The sequence below is a fragment of the Galleria mellonella genome, unplaced genomic scaffold, assembly GCF_026898425.1.
Source record: "Galleria mellonella isolate WM207_F2 unplaced genomic scaffold, CSIRO_AGI_GalMel_v1 utg159, whole genome shotgun sequence".
Classification (NCBI taxonomy): Eukaryota; Metazoa; Arthropoda; class Insecta; order Lepidoptera; family Pyralidae; genus Galleria; species Galleria mellonella.
This window is the reverse complement of record NW_026442004.1, coordinates 1,087,809-1,106,908: the sequence shown is the minus strand read 5'-3', so window position 1 is coordinate 1,106,908 and position 19,100 is coordinate 1,087,809. Positions and strand designations below refer to the sequence as shown.

The 19,100-nt window shown below is 31.5% G+C and overlaps 1 protein-coding gene across 3 annotated transcripts in view; it reads right to left on the bottom strand.

Annotated features, from left to right (window-relative positions):
- Positions 1 to 19,100, bottom strand: part of LOC113518751 (homeotic protein antennapedia-like) — a 247,630-nt gene that overhangs the window by 138,595 nt on the left and 89,935 nt on the right. For 2 of the 3 annotated variants that reach the window (XM_052892570.1, XM_052892569.1), the window contains exon 2: positions 10,390 to 10,441. The exons of the other annotated variant lie outside the window; for it this stretch is intronic. The gene's annotated coding sequence lies outside the window, so the exon portion shown is untranslated. The remainder of the gene's footprint in view (positions 1 to 10,389; positions 10,442 to 19,100) is intronic. 3 annotated transcript variants of the gene reach the window in all.

Here is a 19,100-nt window from a genome sequence, read left to right as displayed (position 1 = left end):
GAAACTTTTAGCTTTCACTTTTATTGTTAAAGGAATTGTTGGTGTTTAGAAACATGCCCTTTTATGCTACCTGTGTTTTGTTTTATTATAGCTGAACACCGCTGACTCCACAGCATTGTAAATCCATAAAATCAAAATATCTATGCCGCTATCGTACAGTAGATAAATTTATTATTGTATTTTTGTATTAAATCTGTACATATTATATACAGTAATAGGTACATTTTACTTTATTTTTAATACTAAATAAAAAGTTAATTTAATTATGATTTTCTGGTTCCCAATTTTGTAGACAAAATGTTCTGAAGTTTTTACAAAATGAGTACTGACCAGACATTAATTACCTCATAGTATTTTTATTAATTATTTAATTTAAATTTAATATCTTAGATCTTAATATGATCAACCATTCAAGGCAAAACAAATATTTGTCTACCAATTCTTTTTTTCTGTTATTAAATAATTAGATATATGTATAATTAAATAAAAAAAAAAACTAGGTAATACCTTAGTACCTATTCTAATTTTTAAATTGTTTTTCTTCCATATCTGTAACATATTAAACACAATTACTATATTCTACAAGAAATTATCAAACTTAAAAACGCGAAAGTTTTAAAATAACCCAATTCTATTAGTTTAATAGTCTCGTCACATTTAAATACTTATCCGCACAGTAAAAACTTGAAACAAGAATAACTTAAACACGTAGCCTCATAAAATTTTTTAAAGCCCTCGTCCGCCTCGAATATCAAACATTCAGTTTGATGGCCCAATACACGTTAACTATAAAGAAAGTATTTAAATAATCTTATTAGCATTTTCATGTTATTACTTTTTAAGGATCATCATAATTCTTATAAGGATGTCCTACAAAAGCTCGTAAATTCAGCAATGTACAACGTAGCGACATCTTGTAGTTCGGCCTTGCAACAATTCGTCGAGGGGTAAACTACCCTTGCGACTAGGAAACGAACCATTTCATCCCTGTAGCAAGGATAAACCACCCTCTGCTTGTGTAATTTTACTCGTCTACTCGAGCGCCATCTCTGGGATGGTGTTAGAACTTTTTCAAAAGCTCGTAGTTCCCAGCTTTACCGTTGTGGCAGCACAATCGCTGTAGCTTTTGAATGAAACTTTGTGTGTTCCCAAGAAAATAATTTAGGGCTCTAAACATAGAGTTGATTTTCGGTTGTAAAAACGTTTCACCAGCGGGCAGAGTATGCAAATTAACGCGCCATTACATGGTAATTTATTTGAAACGAATGACCACTTTGCGGTGTAGTGCATCGAGCTGAACGTTTGTATGGGGACCGTGACCTTATATCGTCAATTTATAGCTTAAAGCCGTTAAACGCTCTTTTACGTAACAGCTGTTGTGTGTCTCGCGTGATGCCTTCGTATGCTAAACTTGTTTTGCATAAAACTTTCACCTAACGTTTCTAGTAGGTACAAAAATTAGGTAAGTTATATTTATTAGCGATAATCCTATTATAAGCGTTATCCATATTTTATTAGGAGTTAATTCTAAACACGAATAAACTAGAAATATGATCACTAGTTTGATTTTTGATTTAATCAAATATCAACATCGTACCTACTCTAAAATTTCAAAACATTTCCATATATTTTTATAGATACTAGTGTATTTGTACTAAGTATATACCTACAATTCACTTAGATGATATATTATAATAATTATTTATACTTCAAGTAATAATGGTTCGAATTATTGTTGTGCGATTCTTTCGTTTATCTAATTAGAATGTAACTCAACTTTATATTAGATCAATAAGTTTTACTTTGCTTAGGCGCACCATTGAAGTCTCCAGCAAAACCAACAGAGATGGAAACCATGTGTGTCATAGTATTTTATATCTACTATGATACTCATAATGCTGCTAATGTCTACCGATGTTAATAAGATATTATTTTCCATCAACATTGTAGAAAACTTAGCAAATCTATCGGTCGATAGATTCGTTTTCACTACCGCATTCATGAAATAGAATAAGAGGTCTGATGTTACCTCACGTTTTCGATAGTGCAGCCGTAAGCGATAATGTATCTGTTGATTTATTTGTTACTTCTCTATGAGGGTAGGATAGAAACCCTTTTTTATACAACTTGGATTAACTAGAAAATTAATGTTAGGTACACAGGTTAGGTACGGCGGGCACCTAGTATTTGCTTAATTCTTGTGAAATTCGTCACGATGGACTAACTGACCTGCTTTTATCCCTTACTGGTGCCTCGCCAGCATATTCCGATAGCGTAGGCGGGGCTTACCATGCCATTATCACCCATTATAAATCAAAGAACTGAGACACCAGGTAAAACATGCGAGACATAAGAGGGAAAGGGATTGTTAGCAATGGAGACTAAGAATCCCATTGCTAGCAATATACCCAACCAGGTCAACCTCTTCGCGGTTCTCCTTGGAAACTATCACCGTTAATTCCTGATGAATTCATCATAATGGGCTAACTGGCCTGTTTTCATTTTCATCGATCACCCTTCATTGGTACTTCGTTAACGTATTCCGTAAGCACAGGCGGGGTTGCCATTCCATTATCACCCATTACAAAGAAAAAATATTCGAGACTGACAACTACCTTCATATAATAAATTAGATTATAATAAATATTACCTGTTTGCTAAAAATAATTCACTTTTATTTAACCCTTAAAAGCCTGTTTTTCTATATCAAATTAAAAAATATATAAGGGTACACTTATACTTTTACTGTGTTTACTAATGGAGAAAAATAGTAAAAAAAAATCAAAACGACATTTTTATATATTTATTTTGAAAAAAAAACATGTAAACAGCCAAATATAAAAAAAAATCGATTATAGGAGCCTAATGCGATTTATAACCCCGGTATCAAATTTGAAACTTCAGGTATTTAAGGGTTAAAACACTATGAAGAATAATTAAATAAAAATAAGAAAGAATTAATAAGAATTAATATAATAAAATTTTAACTAGACGATTTCTGAATATTAGAGATATTTAAAATTAATTGATATGATATGAGGGTTCTTAATAAAAGTAATAGAAACCATAACTATTCGTATTTAAAAATTTTGTCTGTTTGTTTGTTCCGATATCACGCAAAAACTATTACACCAAATTAGATGCGGTTTTCATGGTTGTATTTCTGAATGTGTAACTTAAAATTTGATATATATTTTATCTCGATACATCATCTTGAAGTGATCTATTTAATTGGTGTTCCTACTTTTGAAATCCACGAGTGCAAAGTAACTGGTTTTGCCTAGTTAACTAGTGATTGCTAACTAGTGATTAATACAATTTTATTGCCATTATGTAATTACTTACAGAAAATTGATACAATGTTAATAACTGTGAAATTCACTATAGGCTTTTGTTCCTTAAAGTTATCAATTTTATTTTAACGTATATGTGTACAACCATAAATAATTTATTTTAAACTATAAATAAACAATATGATCAGCAATTTGTCATGTCAAAATTGAGATATCTCTTTAAAAAAGCTCAGGACGCCGATTGAGTTCTCCGCTTATCAGTTCGTGTATATAAAGACATGAACAGCATAGCGTATTTATGAGTCGAAACAATATATTTGTAAGTGATTTATGTGGCAGTGGCTATACGCCCATGAGTTCTCAGCATCGAAATATAATCTTTATCTCAGATTTACTCGCAAGCTGAGCTTTCTACCGAAATTAAGATCGTGTGAGTAAATTTATATTTAGTTCTAGTGGTTTACAAAATAAGTGCATGTATGTACATGCAATGAGTGCATTCACAAAATTATGTATTAAGTTTTAAACATCTTGTATCATTTACGATTAAACGTGCTGAAATTCTCTTACAAATCTTGTAACAAATAAAACACAATGTCTGCACACCGAGTTTCATATTTGCTGTAATAATTTGCTTTTACTATTTTATAAATTGTATTTACATAAATTTATAACTTTAAAAATAATTCTTTTTTTGTTTAAAAGAAACAAAACCGAGTAAGTTTCTTGTAATTTATTCTCCGCTAAATTTGCACCCGATTTAGGCGATAGAATCATAAAAAATACTATTGAAAAATGCTTACGAGTATTATTAAATTTACTTATATAACAGTAATTTATATTCTATCTGTCCTATTCTATAAAGGACATTAGAATTCTTTCAATTTACGAGTATTTAGACATAACTAGTTTTTGTAAATTTACAATGTACGTAGACTACATATTGCTAGACTTAGGTATAAATCATCATATCAATTGTTTACTGTCCGCTGCTGAATATAGACCTCCCCCTATTGAAGGGTTTTGTAATCACAAATTTACATCCTCAGGGTATTGTAAGAAGTGACTCGATATTATATCAGCCGTCAACTGTCCACTGCTGAACATAGGCCTCCCTCAAAAGGGAAGATTTACCAGCAGTTTCCACGCTTGGCAGGTGGATTGACAACCGCAGTTAAATCTTGGTAATGATTTAAGAAGGACGCTGCTGCCCATCATTCAATCATTAAGTTCCTTTCGTGTCGCCTCTTACGACATCCATGGGAAAGGAACAAGTGTTTTTTTCTATGCCAAGACGACACAGTACAGATGTGAATGCCTTTAATAATAAACAGCAAATCCTACGTTATATTTTATAAAAAAAATATTACTTGTTTCAATAATATCACAGACTTATCAGTATAATTTGTCAGTTGAATATTAAATAGTGTCATTCGTGATCGTGACACTAATTGAAAGATAAAAATCAAATAATTTGTCCAATTACAATATTGACGAGCACGGATGACTGTGTCAGTGGACAGTTCATTAGTATTACTATTCGTGAGCACTTTTTACCGTAAGGGTGTGTACATATAGAGGTATAATTATTTTCAAATATTATAAGAAGGCAATAATAACATATCTAAGTGTTTTACTATTATATACTTTGTTGTTCTTAAAAATTACATCTGAACAGTTAGTGAGATAGATTGATAGATAAAAGCGCAATTTTGGTATACCCCCATTTTTAATTTAGAGACAATAAACTCTTTAAACATAGTCTCTGTAATCTGTGCACTAAACAATAAGGATACATAGATCCAATTGTATAAAGTTGACATTGACTGTTTATAATAAACAAAATCAAAAAATGTTTATATTTTGCACGTGTTTATATACATAATTTTTATCTATCCATATTTGCAAATGTATTTGGTATAAATAAATAATCATTTTACACAATACCAGATAAAAAATTATATTAAAGTAAAATGCTTGTTGTGATGTGTTTGTAATGATAAAAGAATGGCATTCCACCATCTGTCTCCAAATCACCATTAATACAATGCTGTCGGTAAACACTGACAATAAGAGAGTATAGGTGAAGATGAAGTCTGATCAGTTGACCATCTTATCGAATTTAATATGTATTAACCACGACGGTATCAAAGAGGGACCGCGTGAAAGTGTACTTGATAGGCTGCTGTATATGTACTAGCAATAAGTACCTACGAGAATTTCTATTACTAAATATCATTTACTCTAGAGAAATCGGCATATTAGCATAGGTGGTTTAGAATATTTTGTCAGTTTCTAATTTTCTTTACAAAAATTGGTCCTTTTGTTCAAAAATAATAATAGTGTAATAAAAGAACGCTAATTATTCTAATTTCACCTGTAACATTCTTACATTCAATTAAAAGAGCATCATAAATAGATAGCATTAATAGGTTTCATCACCATGAAGATACGTTGTGTTATCGATTAAATGCAACATCGCACCGATATCGCCATCAATATGTCAGCGTTTTACTAATAACTAGTCAATAATCAATTAGCCACTTGATTACATACAGGTGCAGCTATAAATGCCGTTGTAAATGTGAGTATAAATATTGAAGAGGTAGACAAATATAAAATATTGTCGATAATCTTGAAATTTAAAAAGAGAATTTATATTAAAAATATATTGTTTGTTTATGGCGCTGTTCAGCCTATAAAGTTTACATTAATTGCCATGATAATTTTGGCATTTTGTAAGATGAAAAATAGCAAAGGTGGATGAAAACGATCTTAAATATTACTAATAGTTTGGTATTTTTTAAATCGCATGTCATGGTATATTTAAATTAAAAATGGTTAATGAATTCATCGCGAAAAGCTTGTATGATGAATCTCCATTGTTTTTGCTATTCATGTATAGACAATAATTCATCAAAGACAGCGAACAAAGAGAAGACATCGTAAGAAAACTAACAATAGTGGTGCGAATGTTACACTCGGATGTTACAATAATGGTATCGATTATAATTTGCGTGCGATGCGGTGCGAGATACGAGCGAGAGGCGACATGTAAGCGACAGGCATGCGATATCGGCGTCGCGATCGACTCGCGCGCTGCCCGCACAATGCTATCGTGGCGCTACGATCGCCAGCTTGCCACTCGCCATTACGATTGGTGCTCTCGATGTGTGCACACCTATCTTTGGTGCTAACTATCTATTAACTAATTCTAGGAGCGACATTTTACCTCATAAGATGTAATCAATTTATTTTATAAAACATAAAGTAGCAAATATCATTAATATTAAGCGAATTTAAAAAATGGAAAGTTACATATATTATTTCTTTCTTCGATTAAATTAAAATTATAGACGCAATTCTTGTAATAAACATAGAAAAAAAATAAAAAATTTTTTTTTAAAGTTGACAATAGGTATATAATATACCGACATCATAAAACAATAAATAAATTGTAGAAAGGCAACACTATTTTTATTTAGATAAATATATGAATTTATCAACTAAGGAATAAGATTGAAGTTGAATAAGTTGACTACTGCAATACTTGTAGTCAATACAATAAACGTAATGTTATTAGATGTATTATTTATGTATAAAGTAAGGTAGACCGCACACGTTCAGAGATCTGTGTAGCGCAGTTTCGATTCAATTCAAATAAAACTATAGAATAGCGCCAAGTAGAATCTTATTCCCATAGCTCATTTTCTACTTAACATTCGTAATTCAAAAGCCATAAACGAAGTTCCCCGTTCAATTCCATACTACTTAAATCATAAGCGACAGCGGGCCCAGGCCACATATCAATTGTGTCAGAACTTGAAAATATTTTTACTTTCAAATAATTATACAATACTACCCGTGGCCTCATTCACGTAAATCTATACACAAAATATCCTATGTGTTACGTGAGAACATAACTTGTCCATGTATTAAAATTCATTTAAATCCGTTTAGGAGTTTTTGCATGATAAAGTAACAAACATCCATCCAGCCATCCAACCTCACAATCTTTCACTTTCGCATAGATATTCGTTTGCGCTGTATATTTTACAATTATTTTTACGAGTATATTAGTAACTCGAAAAGAGCTAACATTTATCATGTATTAATATCGCAAACTTCAAACTATAAATATAATCTGATTGGAAATTAGTTAAATTATATTTGCGTAATTTTATTAGAAATTTGTATTTGCAAACCTCTAAATCAAACATTATGATAATTTATGTGTCTGCTGACCATCATAAAACGTTTAACAAGTCTCTATTAAATTTAAATATTTACGCATAATTGAATTTAATTTCTCTCTCGAATAAATGATTGATGGAACTTACTGCCGATTATAATCAATAATCGATTCTTGTTAGTACTAAATAATAACCAATTATCATAGCCTTAGACAAATACCACTATTATAGTTTGTCTTATTACTGACTACTATCATCTCCTGATAAAATTTATGTAAATAAATAACAGTGGTATAAAAGTTACCAATTGGTTAAATATGTCAAAAATTGCCTAAAGATTTTGACTATTTTTTTTTAAGTCGGATTCGTGGATAATGTCATTGGGTTTCGACTAACCTTGTTTACTGCGTAAAATATGTACATAAGATTTTCCTCTTAAAGTGTCAAGTACTTATGTAGTACAAATTACTCATGTCAAACTATCAAAGGTGTCACATAAAACTGCAATGGCATGACGACTACTAGACAAAATGTCTTTTAGACCATACCCGAAGGTAGGAGCGATTAATAAACGTGGCCGCGTCAATAAAAGTCACCGTTCGGCCATACACATGTCCCTTCTTCAGCAGCAGGTGTACTCACCAGAACATACAGCTAGGGCTAGTCGAAATAAATAGAAAAGGAATTTTATGTGACTATAATATTTTGAAGTGTTAAGACTTAATATCAATTATTCATGTGTGAACTGATTAATACATTGCAGTTTTTGACATACAAATGACAATTAAGAACGTAAATTTTTAATTAAAACAAATTATCTAAAGATTATTTGTTCAATGATTCCTAGATATTTTTTGTTAAATAAAATAGTGATTAGATTTATTAATTAAATTAATCTTATAGAGATGAAGTTCGTTGTCAGAGTACTTCTTAAAAAAATCTGAAATATTATAAACTTACGATAAAATAGTTACCTATTGAATACTCCGACGTTATCACACTTCGGTAAGTTTCAGTATGCTCTTCTTAAGTGTTAATAATTGCATCATCATCATCATCATCTCAACCATTATCTGTCCACTGCTGAACATAGGCCTTATAATTATATAATTATGAGATTACATCATACAAGTCTGCAGTGTGATCCCGGCATAGAATGAGCCACTCCTTCCTTTCCAGAAGGTGTTGTAAAAGACGACTAAGGGAGCTTAATGGTAGAAGGATATGCAGCAACGTCCTTTTTAAAACATCACTAAAAGCCTAACTGCGGTTGCCCACCTGCCTGTGAAGCGTGGTAACAACTGGCAAAGAAGGCTTACGTTGAGCAATGAACAGTAACTGCTAATATGATGATAATCATACAAATAACCAAAAAAAAAAAAAAAATAGCAAAATATCGAAAACCTGTATATAATGAAGTCTAAAAAGTTTACATATAATTTTGGTACAATCATTTTATCTGTCAATAGTGGCGTGAAATTCTATTATAGAGGTAATATTAATAAATATACATCCATTGGTAGACCTAAAAATGACGCAAAATTTTCTCACTTATAAACTTTAAATATTTTTAATATAAACACATTTTTCCTGTCATTCTTAATAATATGCCATATAAAAACCCTTTAAAAAATATATTCTGCACAAAGGTTTATGTTCTGATATTTAATTCAAAATAACGATTTAAAATATTTTTAAAAAAGTTCTAAGATTACTATTATGATCCAATTTCAAATCGACATTATAAAAAAGGATAGAAATATAAAATGGAGGTTATAATTTTTTTTTTTTAAATAGGATACATTTCGATAACCCTACTATAAATAACGTTATGAGTATATTAAACAGGTAAATCTATGGTTGACCTTTTGAACATTATACATATATATTAGTTTTAAGGTATGAATGTAAATGTGAAAAAATAGTGAGCTCCCTGCCGAGGTTTTCCCAAGAGACTACAGCATGGGGTTCTTCAAAAAGGGGGTAAAAAGGTTTCCTCGGGGTCGGCAACGCGCGCGTAATACCTCTGGTATTGCAGGTGTTCATAGGCTACGGTAAACACTTACCATCAGGTGGGCCGTATGCTTGTTTGCTACCTCAGTGGTATAAAAAAATTAATATGTTATTCATTACCTTAAAAGTAATCTTAAAGTCCCTCCAATTGATTGCTCAGGAAAAATTTGTGTAAAAGTAAGCATTTTAAAATGTCCTAAACGGTGATACTGGTTAGGTATTTATGAAAGAATATAAGTGTTTTCTAATAGTATAAATATATATAGAAGAAAATATGCATCATATTCCAACAATCACAACTATTAACATATTAAAATTAACGTTTAATTTATCATTATTTTATTTATTTTTATTTATTTAACATATTAAAATTATTTGTTAAAACAATTTTCTAATTTATCAATATATATCTTCCACTGCCATATTTTTTAATTTGAAACACAAGTAAGTTCCTTATAAGAAGTCACCTTAAGTATAAGATAATTGTGTGCTTCTAACAAAATACTTGCTCATTCTATAAAAGGTTGTCTTAATTTTAATCTCTTCAATTGTCAATGTTGCAGAGAGTTTCTTTAAATAATTGAACAAACTAATGCCAATCAAATGCATCCGGCCCGACTTCAACGCTCAGGTTGTTGTAGCTGTCAATCTAACACGAAAGCTTACAACCAGGTGTTTAACGATGCAATAATTTGCATAGAGGGCCACTGAATTGAACGCGCTATTCTCACGTCTGTCTTTCAAACTATCAGCAAAGATGCCTTCTAAGGTGCTAGCTCTTGTTACTAGAATTTTCTACTAAATATCACTAGCAATAGCACTATTGTTAATTTCTTTTTCTTTCACTAATATCTACACGACATTGTGGCTCCATCTCATTGTCATCTTACCATTAATAACTCCACCGATGTTTATAGACAGTTAGGCAGCGTTAACGGTTACCTGAAAAAGAAATTATTGCTTTATTATACTGCAAATGACTGTTATAAACGTCAACTGCATGTAAACAAAAAAGTTGAAAAAAGTGTAATTGAAAAACGAACGGAATCAATTAAAGAGTGGTGCACAAGAGTGTAAAATCGGAGGGATACGGCTTATTCAGTTGGTACGGCGTGCGCGGGCCGGTCCGCTAAACCCGGGCGCACAATCTGACATTTATGAGTGCCATAAAAACGCTCAAGTAGTGACTTTTACTACTTGTTTAGTGAACATAAATGTCTTTGCCTTACCCGCGCTCAACGTCGTCCGTATTTAAAAGCGCACAGTTTCGTGTACAGTTTTGCTCCTTTTGCCTCTTTTTATTTACTGTTACTGTACTGTTATGCAACTGTATAATGCTTTGGTTACTTTTCAGCGACAATTTATGGGTGTCGTCTTTTGTCTTTATTTTACTGCTGTGAGAACATGTTCGCTTTAAGTTTTTATTTTGGGAATATTTTTGTATTGCATCGCATGACAAATTGTATTTTAAGAATGCTGAATAATTTTATGTTTCTCACATTATAATTTCGCGATATATTGTCTTCGTATATGAATATTACATTTTATACGTTGTAAGCGAATATAATTTTTGTATGTTGAAGGAAATCTTTATTAAATACATCGTGCACGAATTTTAACAACCGCTGTTTTGAATGTCAATTCATATCTTGATCATGTTTACAGTGGTCATAAAACTAATTAAATGATTACTTGTGGCCGTATTCATGTGGTTAGTTTGGGCCTGCTTATTATGCTGTAAAAGTATACACTGATATCAGCTGACTAATGTTTTGTTGTTGGTACAATAACTTACGGAGAATTTAAAAATAATTTAAAGCTTGTTGATGGTTATAAAAGAATTTAATACCTTCATAACAATCATGCAAGCATACAGTTCATATAATAATATCGCGGATTGACGCTTTTGAACATTCTTCATCATCTTTTACATTACTTCAATTCTTCTTTCTTTATCGTAGAAAGAATTTAAAAAATTCTGTAACTGAATTATGCATACAAGAACCAATTTTAATAATATAAAACAAAGTGTCGCTATTCGCGTTTATTAATTTCTCCGATTATATTTTCTGAACCACGCAACAGATTGTGACACAGGATATAGTGTCATTTAAAATTTAATTAGAATCTAGTGATCCTATTAAAACCCTTCATAAATAAATAATTACAGCCGCAATAAATCCTAGTGGCTAGAGATGTTATTTTATAAAGACAAGTACCCTCTAGAAAGTTGTCTTCAATCCATTTTATCACATTATTATATTTATAGTAGGTGGTCAAGAAACCGGTAAAATAATTATATAAGTATTCAGCATTCGTACGATTAGCGATTCAAAGTTTGGCGATACAAACCGTGCTATAGGCCACCCACATACTGGAACTTGTCTACGCACTAGGTTTATTGCAAGCCTGTCTAAGAATAATAATTGCAACCATACTCAAGGCTATTGGGACAATAGTGACTCTTGATTGCTTTTTGTCCTTTCTAGTTTGTGACGCTTCAATGCAAATTTTCTACCATTTTGTAATATTTTTTTCTGAAGAGTAAACAATATGATTCATTTTTAATCAAGTATCGAGTAGATATTAATAACTTGCATACAATGTCCAATAAAAACGTTCTAATGGACAATAAACAATGGAACACATCATACACGTATTCTGGATTGTTTTATTATTATTATTATATTTAGCTATATTTCGTAGCTTAAACATTTTTATATTTTTTTTAAATATTATGTGTTACACTAGAATATTATTAGCCCATGTATCAAATTGAATTCCAATTCGTCCAGAAGTTTCAGCATGGTTGAGTAACAGTAATATAGTCACCTCTATTCAATTTTCACATTTTACAACAGGATATCCTGGTTTTTGGATTGTTGTTATTTTGTTTAATTCCATTACCATTAGTATGCCTGAGACACTAACATTCGTTTCTTTTTTAGAGGCGAAACACGTGTTGCAGTATGAGTTTAGACTTAACAACTGTCAAACATTAATCATAGCTGTTGATAATGAAGCTTATAAAATCTCTACTTATGATGGTCAATGCGGTTATTTCTTCGATACAAATATTAGTTGTCGTAGTCATAATGCGTCTGTACTGCGTCCATGGGATTCGCGTGTTCTAATGGTGACAGAATTCAACAAAATTATAATAATTCTTCAAAAAATATTTATCTTTTTTTTATATATAGGTCTGTATCTATAGATTTTGAAGCAGCAATATGATATGAAAGATACCGAGCCAAGAATATTGGTTACCAAAGAATAGAGCAAGTACTAGTCATAAAATTTTAATGACTGCATCAATTACATGCCGTTTTCTAATATTAATATTTATTACTTAATACGTAACATCAAAAGTAGAGCGTTGTAATCAGAGAGTCCGCCATAAAATATTTGTCGCAATTTTGGGGCGTAACGATATACAAATTTGATGTTAATAGAATATATACCATTTAAAAACGGTAGTCGCCTAGTTTTTTTTTTGATGGGTAAAAATGGTATGGTAACCCCGCCTGCGCTAACGGGATATGCTGGTGGAGCACCAGTAAAAGGTTATCGATGAGAATGAAAATAGGCCAGTTAGCCCATCATGATGAATTCATCGGGATATAACCATGATAGTTACCAGGAAGAACCGCGAGGAGGTCGACCTGGTTGGGTATATTGCTAGCAATAGGATTCTCAGTCTCTATTACTAACAATCCCTTACCCCCCTGGTAGACGCCTAGTTATAGTAAGTTTATTAAAGAGAATACTATTTAGTGATCCTACTATAATTGAAAATGGTTAAAACTCGGTAATATGAGATGGGATAAAGAAAATTTTAGTAGGTAAGTGTAAGTACATAAAGTTTATTTTTGTTCTACTAGATATAGTCGTATAGGTAACTGCATGTGCAATAACAACGGAAACTATCGAAGGGTGACCGACAAAACCAATACAAGACCTGAATCCTGATCCTGCTTGCTATTCTCTACAGGCGCAATATTTCCCGCTCCAAAAGAAAGTCCTTCTGCATACCATAGTAATATATTCGTCCGCCAAACGACACCTTGTTTTCGTTACAAATTAGACAATTAGGAGTCGCGGTGTGCCGCTATATCTATTCAATTAAAGCTTAGTACGCACCGGTCACCTACCGCGGCGATTTTTAATCGTATGTATGCGACGTGCGAAACGCGGTGACATTTCGCATATCAATGCGATGGATTGATGAAAAACGTCGCGTGTCGAACAGGAGTTATACGCGGTGGTGATGTGATTTTGAAATGAATGCAATATGAGCGAATAAATTATATTTATTTTGTGAAATTTAAGTGAAGTATTTATTTACCTTTTTTAATATTTCAGTATAGGTACAGTACAGGTATAGGTATAAACAAAAATGACTGAAATTTCATACCAATGATTGAGTTAAAATTATTAAAATTGTAAAATATATATGAATATTTACATACAAGCTAAAAATATTTGTTCTATTTACTGTTATTATTTTATTTTCGTCATTCCCACATGTTCTTGTTTAGGACTAATGAAAACAATAGAATGCCAATACAAAAACAGCGACGCAGTAGACTAGTGTAGTCTAAATATAATGCAATTTAATGTTTTCCTTTATAGAATAGATGCTGTGCCAATAGAGACGGTAGTATATATTGGAGGTGTTTTGTTTATGGTGCGTGAATAGCTGCTTACGGTGGACAGTATCGTGCAACTGAGCGTGAATCCCGCGCCGATTGATGCTGATCCATCAGTAAGACCATGTACACATAAATCCTTATTTTAATTGGAATGTATGGCCACTTGTACTCTTAATTTCACGCAATCTAATAGGTTTAGCCCTATCTGAACAAGAAACGCAATATCGCAATCTTATGTTCAGTTTTGTGAGTTTTCTTCGATATTCATTATTACTTTACCTATATAAAGTCGTATTTACACGAACACAATTTTGTGACGGAAAAATCTCACAAGTCAACAACCACAGGTCGATCGTTTAGGTGATGCCAGTGATACGATCGTAATCGTAAATTTAACGGTAATATTGTTAAAAATATGGTCATAATAAATAAAGTATTATGGCAATTATAATACACTCATAAATTAATAAAATGTATGTTTCTCAAAATAAAAAAGTATATTTACAATACTGTAAAGAATATCCAATTTATGTTTTTTTTTTCATTTCAATACTTATTTATAATAATAATTTTTACATATGCAACATTACGTACTTTATATTATAATAAATATATTAGAAATGTATTGTCATCTATTAAGTAACACAATTTCAAGCGCCCGGCGCCAGGAGTGTATTATACACAATTTATATTAATAAATATGCTGAGACTACATGTAAGTGTATTTCTACGCACTATTTCTGTAATTGAGACTCCGTGACAATCGATCTAAAATATGTCTATTTCCTTGATGTGGAAATTAGAATAATATACTAAAGTAGGTAGTTGGTATTGGTACTCGTAGTACCTTCATAAATGACGTTTCATTGACTTATTTTGACACAATATCTTTTTTATCAGTGTAATAATTCATTTGGTATGATTTTATTAAATTAATGGAATTGAATATATTTAAATTTATAATAAGTATATATATATATATATATATATATATATATATATATATATATATATATATTATAAACATAATGTACAATTGTATATATATATATATATATGTTATACAGAAGTTTCTACTATAATATAATATATATGAAAAACAGCTAATCTTCGTTTGCAGTCCTCAAGAATGATAATATAAAAGAGGTGTCATGGATATCGCGGTGCTGTTAATATCAGGTGAGCCGTCATTTTATTTACCTCCTATTGTAATTTGCGTAAAAGTTCTCTAAATTGGAACCTTCATGTGTTGTGATAGGGTTACAATTAATCGAAGTGCTGTCAGTAGGACACAGCGTCCCGCCAGTAACTTGTCAATGACTTATTCATCGTAAAACCAGTTTATAGTGACATTATAGCAAATTTTCTTGTAATTTATTAACAATAGTTATTTGTAAGTACTTACTTATGATAATACATTATACATTTATATTAATTCAATAGAATTTTAAACACTGGGTTTTCTTTATAAGTAAATTAGATACTAAGCTGGATTATTACATTTGTTTAAATTTTATTATCCGCCAATTGCATGCTTTCTGTTACACACGACACATTTATTTTGATGATTTTAGTACTTTTAAAACTCCCCACATGTTATAATTAATTAAAAAAATCAATTGTTGCGACTTTTAATGCGACAAAATTAATAATATGAAACTAATACGGTATTATTATTATTAATAAATTACATAATTTAGATTCGACCATGCTTGGCTTGGCCCGCATGGCTGAATATTTTATCCCCATAAAAAGGGAAATATTATATACAATATATATATATATATATATATATATAATTACATGGTTGATTCTAAATTATGTACGAGGACAATAACAGTGACGATGGAAGATATTAATATTATTATTTTATATTATATTTTATGATAATAATTAAAAAAAACTTATTTCGTAAAGAATATTTCTTGTCATGATTTATGATTCCAAGTGCAGAAAACTAGTGTAAATACAACCTAGTAAGCATGTTCTACTGCGCATTACTTAGGATCGTCCATCTAGCTAATAGATCTCGGCTAATTCTGACACCTATTTAAACAAATAATAAAATATGATAATAAAATCAGAGAGTAAATTTATCATCAGTTTATTATTCCAGTTCAAGAAAACCAGTGTGTACACAGCCTAGAGGGAATGCTCGATCGCCCGTGACGCGCGGCCGTCCGACTGGCAACTGATCTCGCCCAATCCCGACACTGATTTAAATGTTAATCACCAAGTGTCGAAATTATTAATTACACCCAGACATCACAGCGGGGACGTTACGCATGCAGATTGGTATGCTAACGAATGATTAACTATGCATGTGTGCATGCGCATTTAGATTTTGTGCTATATTTGGTTCCGCGACGGTAAATGTGGTTATGGTAGAAGCTTTATCTGCCGACTTCAAAAGAACAAAGTTCTGAGTTCGATTTTAGTTTTTCTTATATATATTTTCTCCTTTCCTGAATTGATATTGATGACTATTATTAGTTGGCTTCAAATAAATTTTGTCCAGATTGTAGATTGTTTTTGTTCTTAAAAAATCTTAAATTACATAAGTTTAAATTACATAAGTATTCCTAAGGGAATGTAAATGTAAAGTATTCCTATGGTGGAGGGAGGGGCAGCAGCATCCCTTTTAAATCATCTCTAAAACCTAACTGCGGTTGCCATTTGGCCTACCTGCGTGGCAACTATTGGCAAATCACCCCACAAGGGGTTGTTCAACAGTGGACAGTTAAAGGTTGATATGATGATGATGATTCCTATTATTTGACTGATTCTGTTATAATTAATGCACTTGTTTCTATATATGGCGAGGTTGGAAATGTGTTTATAAATATTTTTCATAAAATGAAAAGAAAGAATAGTTACTAACTAAAATTTTCCTTTAATTTTATAAAAAAGCTATTCAAAGGCCTCTAACTTCATATATTTTGCCAGTAGTTATTACTCTCAGCAGACGGATTAGCAACCACACTCTCACTCAATTAATACTGAGTACTTATTATTAATTTGCATGATAAGAATCTTCTTTGGTTTTCTTGATCTGAACTTCCAAAGATATATATATATATCTATCTATGCATTTAATAGTAGGTAGATTCTATCTGGATAGAAGTTCATATAGTTTCATTCGCTTGAAAGAATCTAACCACGTGCTTGAAACTTTAAAATTCCTATCACGACGTATGAATCTTTATTAGTTATTATATGTCAATATTTATTTATTAACTTTCAATTATGCATCGTAACGTCGATCGAAACTTATTATTCTGCATCAAATGGTTGATAATATCTTTCCTTTGAATAATAAAACTATATGTTCATAAACATAAATTGCAGATGGATTTTGTGCAGTCACTGACATTTTATCACGTTTCTCTACTTACTCTTCATTCACATAACAATGAATTCACATAACTTTAAACGGGTTCCAGCTTTTTTACGAAATAATTAGCTTTTCATAACAATATTTGCCGTATCGGTCCCGGCATAGAATGAGCCACCCCTTCCTTTCCCGTAAGTGTCGTAAGAAGCAACCAAGGGAACTTAATAGTCATAGGGATGGGTAGCAGCGTTCCTCTTAAACATCTCCAAAGCCTAACTCGCGGTTGCCAACCCGCCTGCCAATTATGGCCACTACTGGCAAAACCTCCCAATAGAAGAAGGCCTATGTTCAGCTATGGCTAATATATGGTATGCCAGTATTTAACATAAATAAATGAGACAAAGTTAAATTAACGGACAAAACAAAATGATAAGTTTTTTATTCCTGGAGTAAAAGCCGACGCAAAAGGGATGTTTTTGAAAGTTTAACCCCCAACAGAACGAATAAAGAAAGACCTAAGAGATCTCATTTAACACTGTTTCATCTCATCATAGTTCTAGAATTATAGCAGCAACATAAGTACCAAGCAATAGCGATGATACTTGATTTCCTTCTGGGAAGCTATATTTGACGTGATTTTTATCATATTAATGTATTTGTTTGATAATTATATACCCATACTCTAATTAGGTAATAACGAATTAGTGATCAGATAAAAATAAATCCAAATAGTGCATCAGATTCGTCATTTGTATACTTCCCGGATACAAATCGGTGTCACATCGGCTCCAAGTCCTACATTAACATTCACTGAACAATTGATACGGGAGTTAACACGTATCGAATAGAATGGACTCATAATATTTTATTATCCCTTGTGCGCCTTACTGGGAGGCATCGGTGTTCGAATTTTAAATGCAACGTAAGTACTAGATAGGTACGGCGCACTTGATTGGCTGGTGTGCAAATATTTCGCACCCTCTGATGTAATTAGGTAATTAGGTGACAGTCAAAGAAATCATCACGAAAATTATATTTGATAAATCAATAAAGTTTTTTGGATAAACATAGAATGATGTACCCGGTGTTAATGCAAATAATCAGGGAGCACCACCAGTGCAGGAAGAAAAAGGTAGAAATCATATTGGTCAACGAATATTAGAGAAAATAAGAGGACCTCAAGCAGCTGGCCTTGGAGTGACGACCTCATATACATTGCAGAGAATCAATACATGCAAATAATTGAGACAGCAGTGCATAGTTAACGGCTAAGATGATGATGAAAATGATGTTGATTAATATTAGACATATTAAAATTGAGGAGAACTGTAGATTATTTATAAATACGTATAATCTACATTATTTCATAAATATATTAATTCAAGCGCTCCAAATACAATCTTCGGTTTATACTAAATCGATAATTAGTTGTCATAACTATCAATACCATAACTATATAAACAAAAATTCGTATTATTTTATCTTGGTTAGTTAATACGTTATCCACGTAGTCAGTTATCTGATCTGTCACAATGCACATAATTATTTTAATTAAAGGAAAAGTATCTGGAACTTATTGCTATACTATTCAATGATTTTATCATTAAAATGTTTC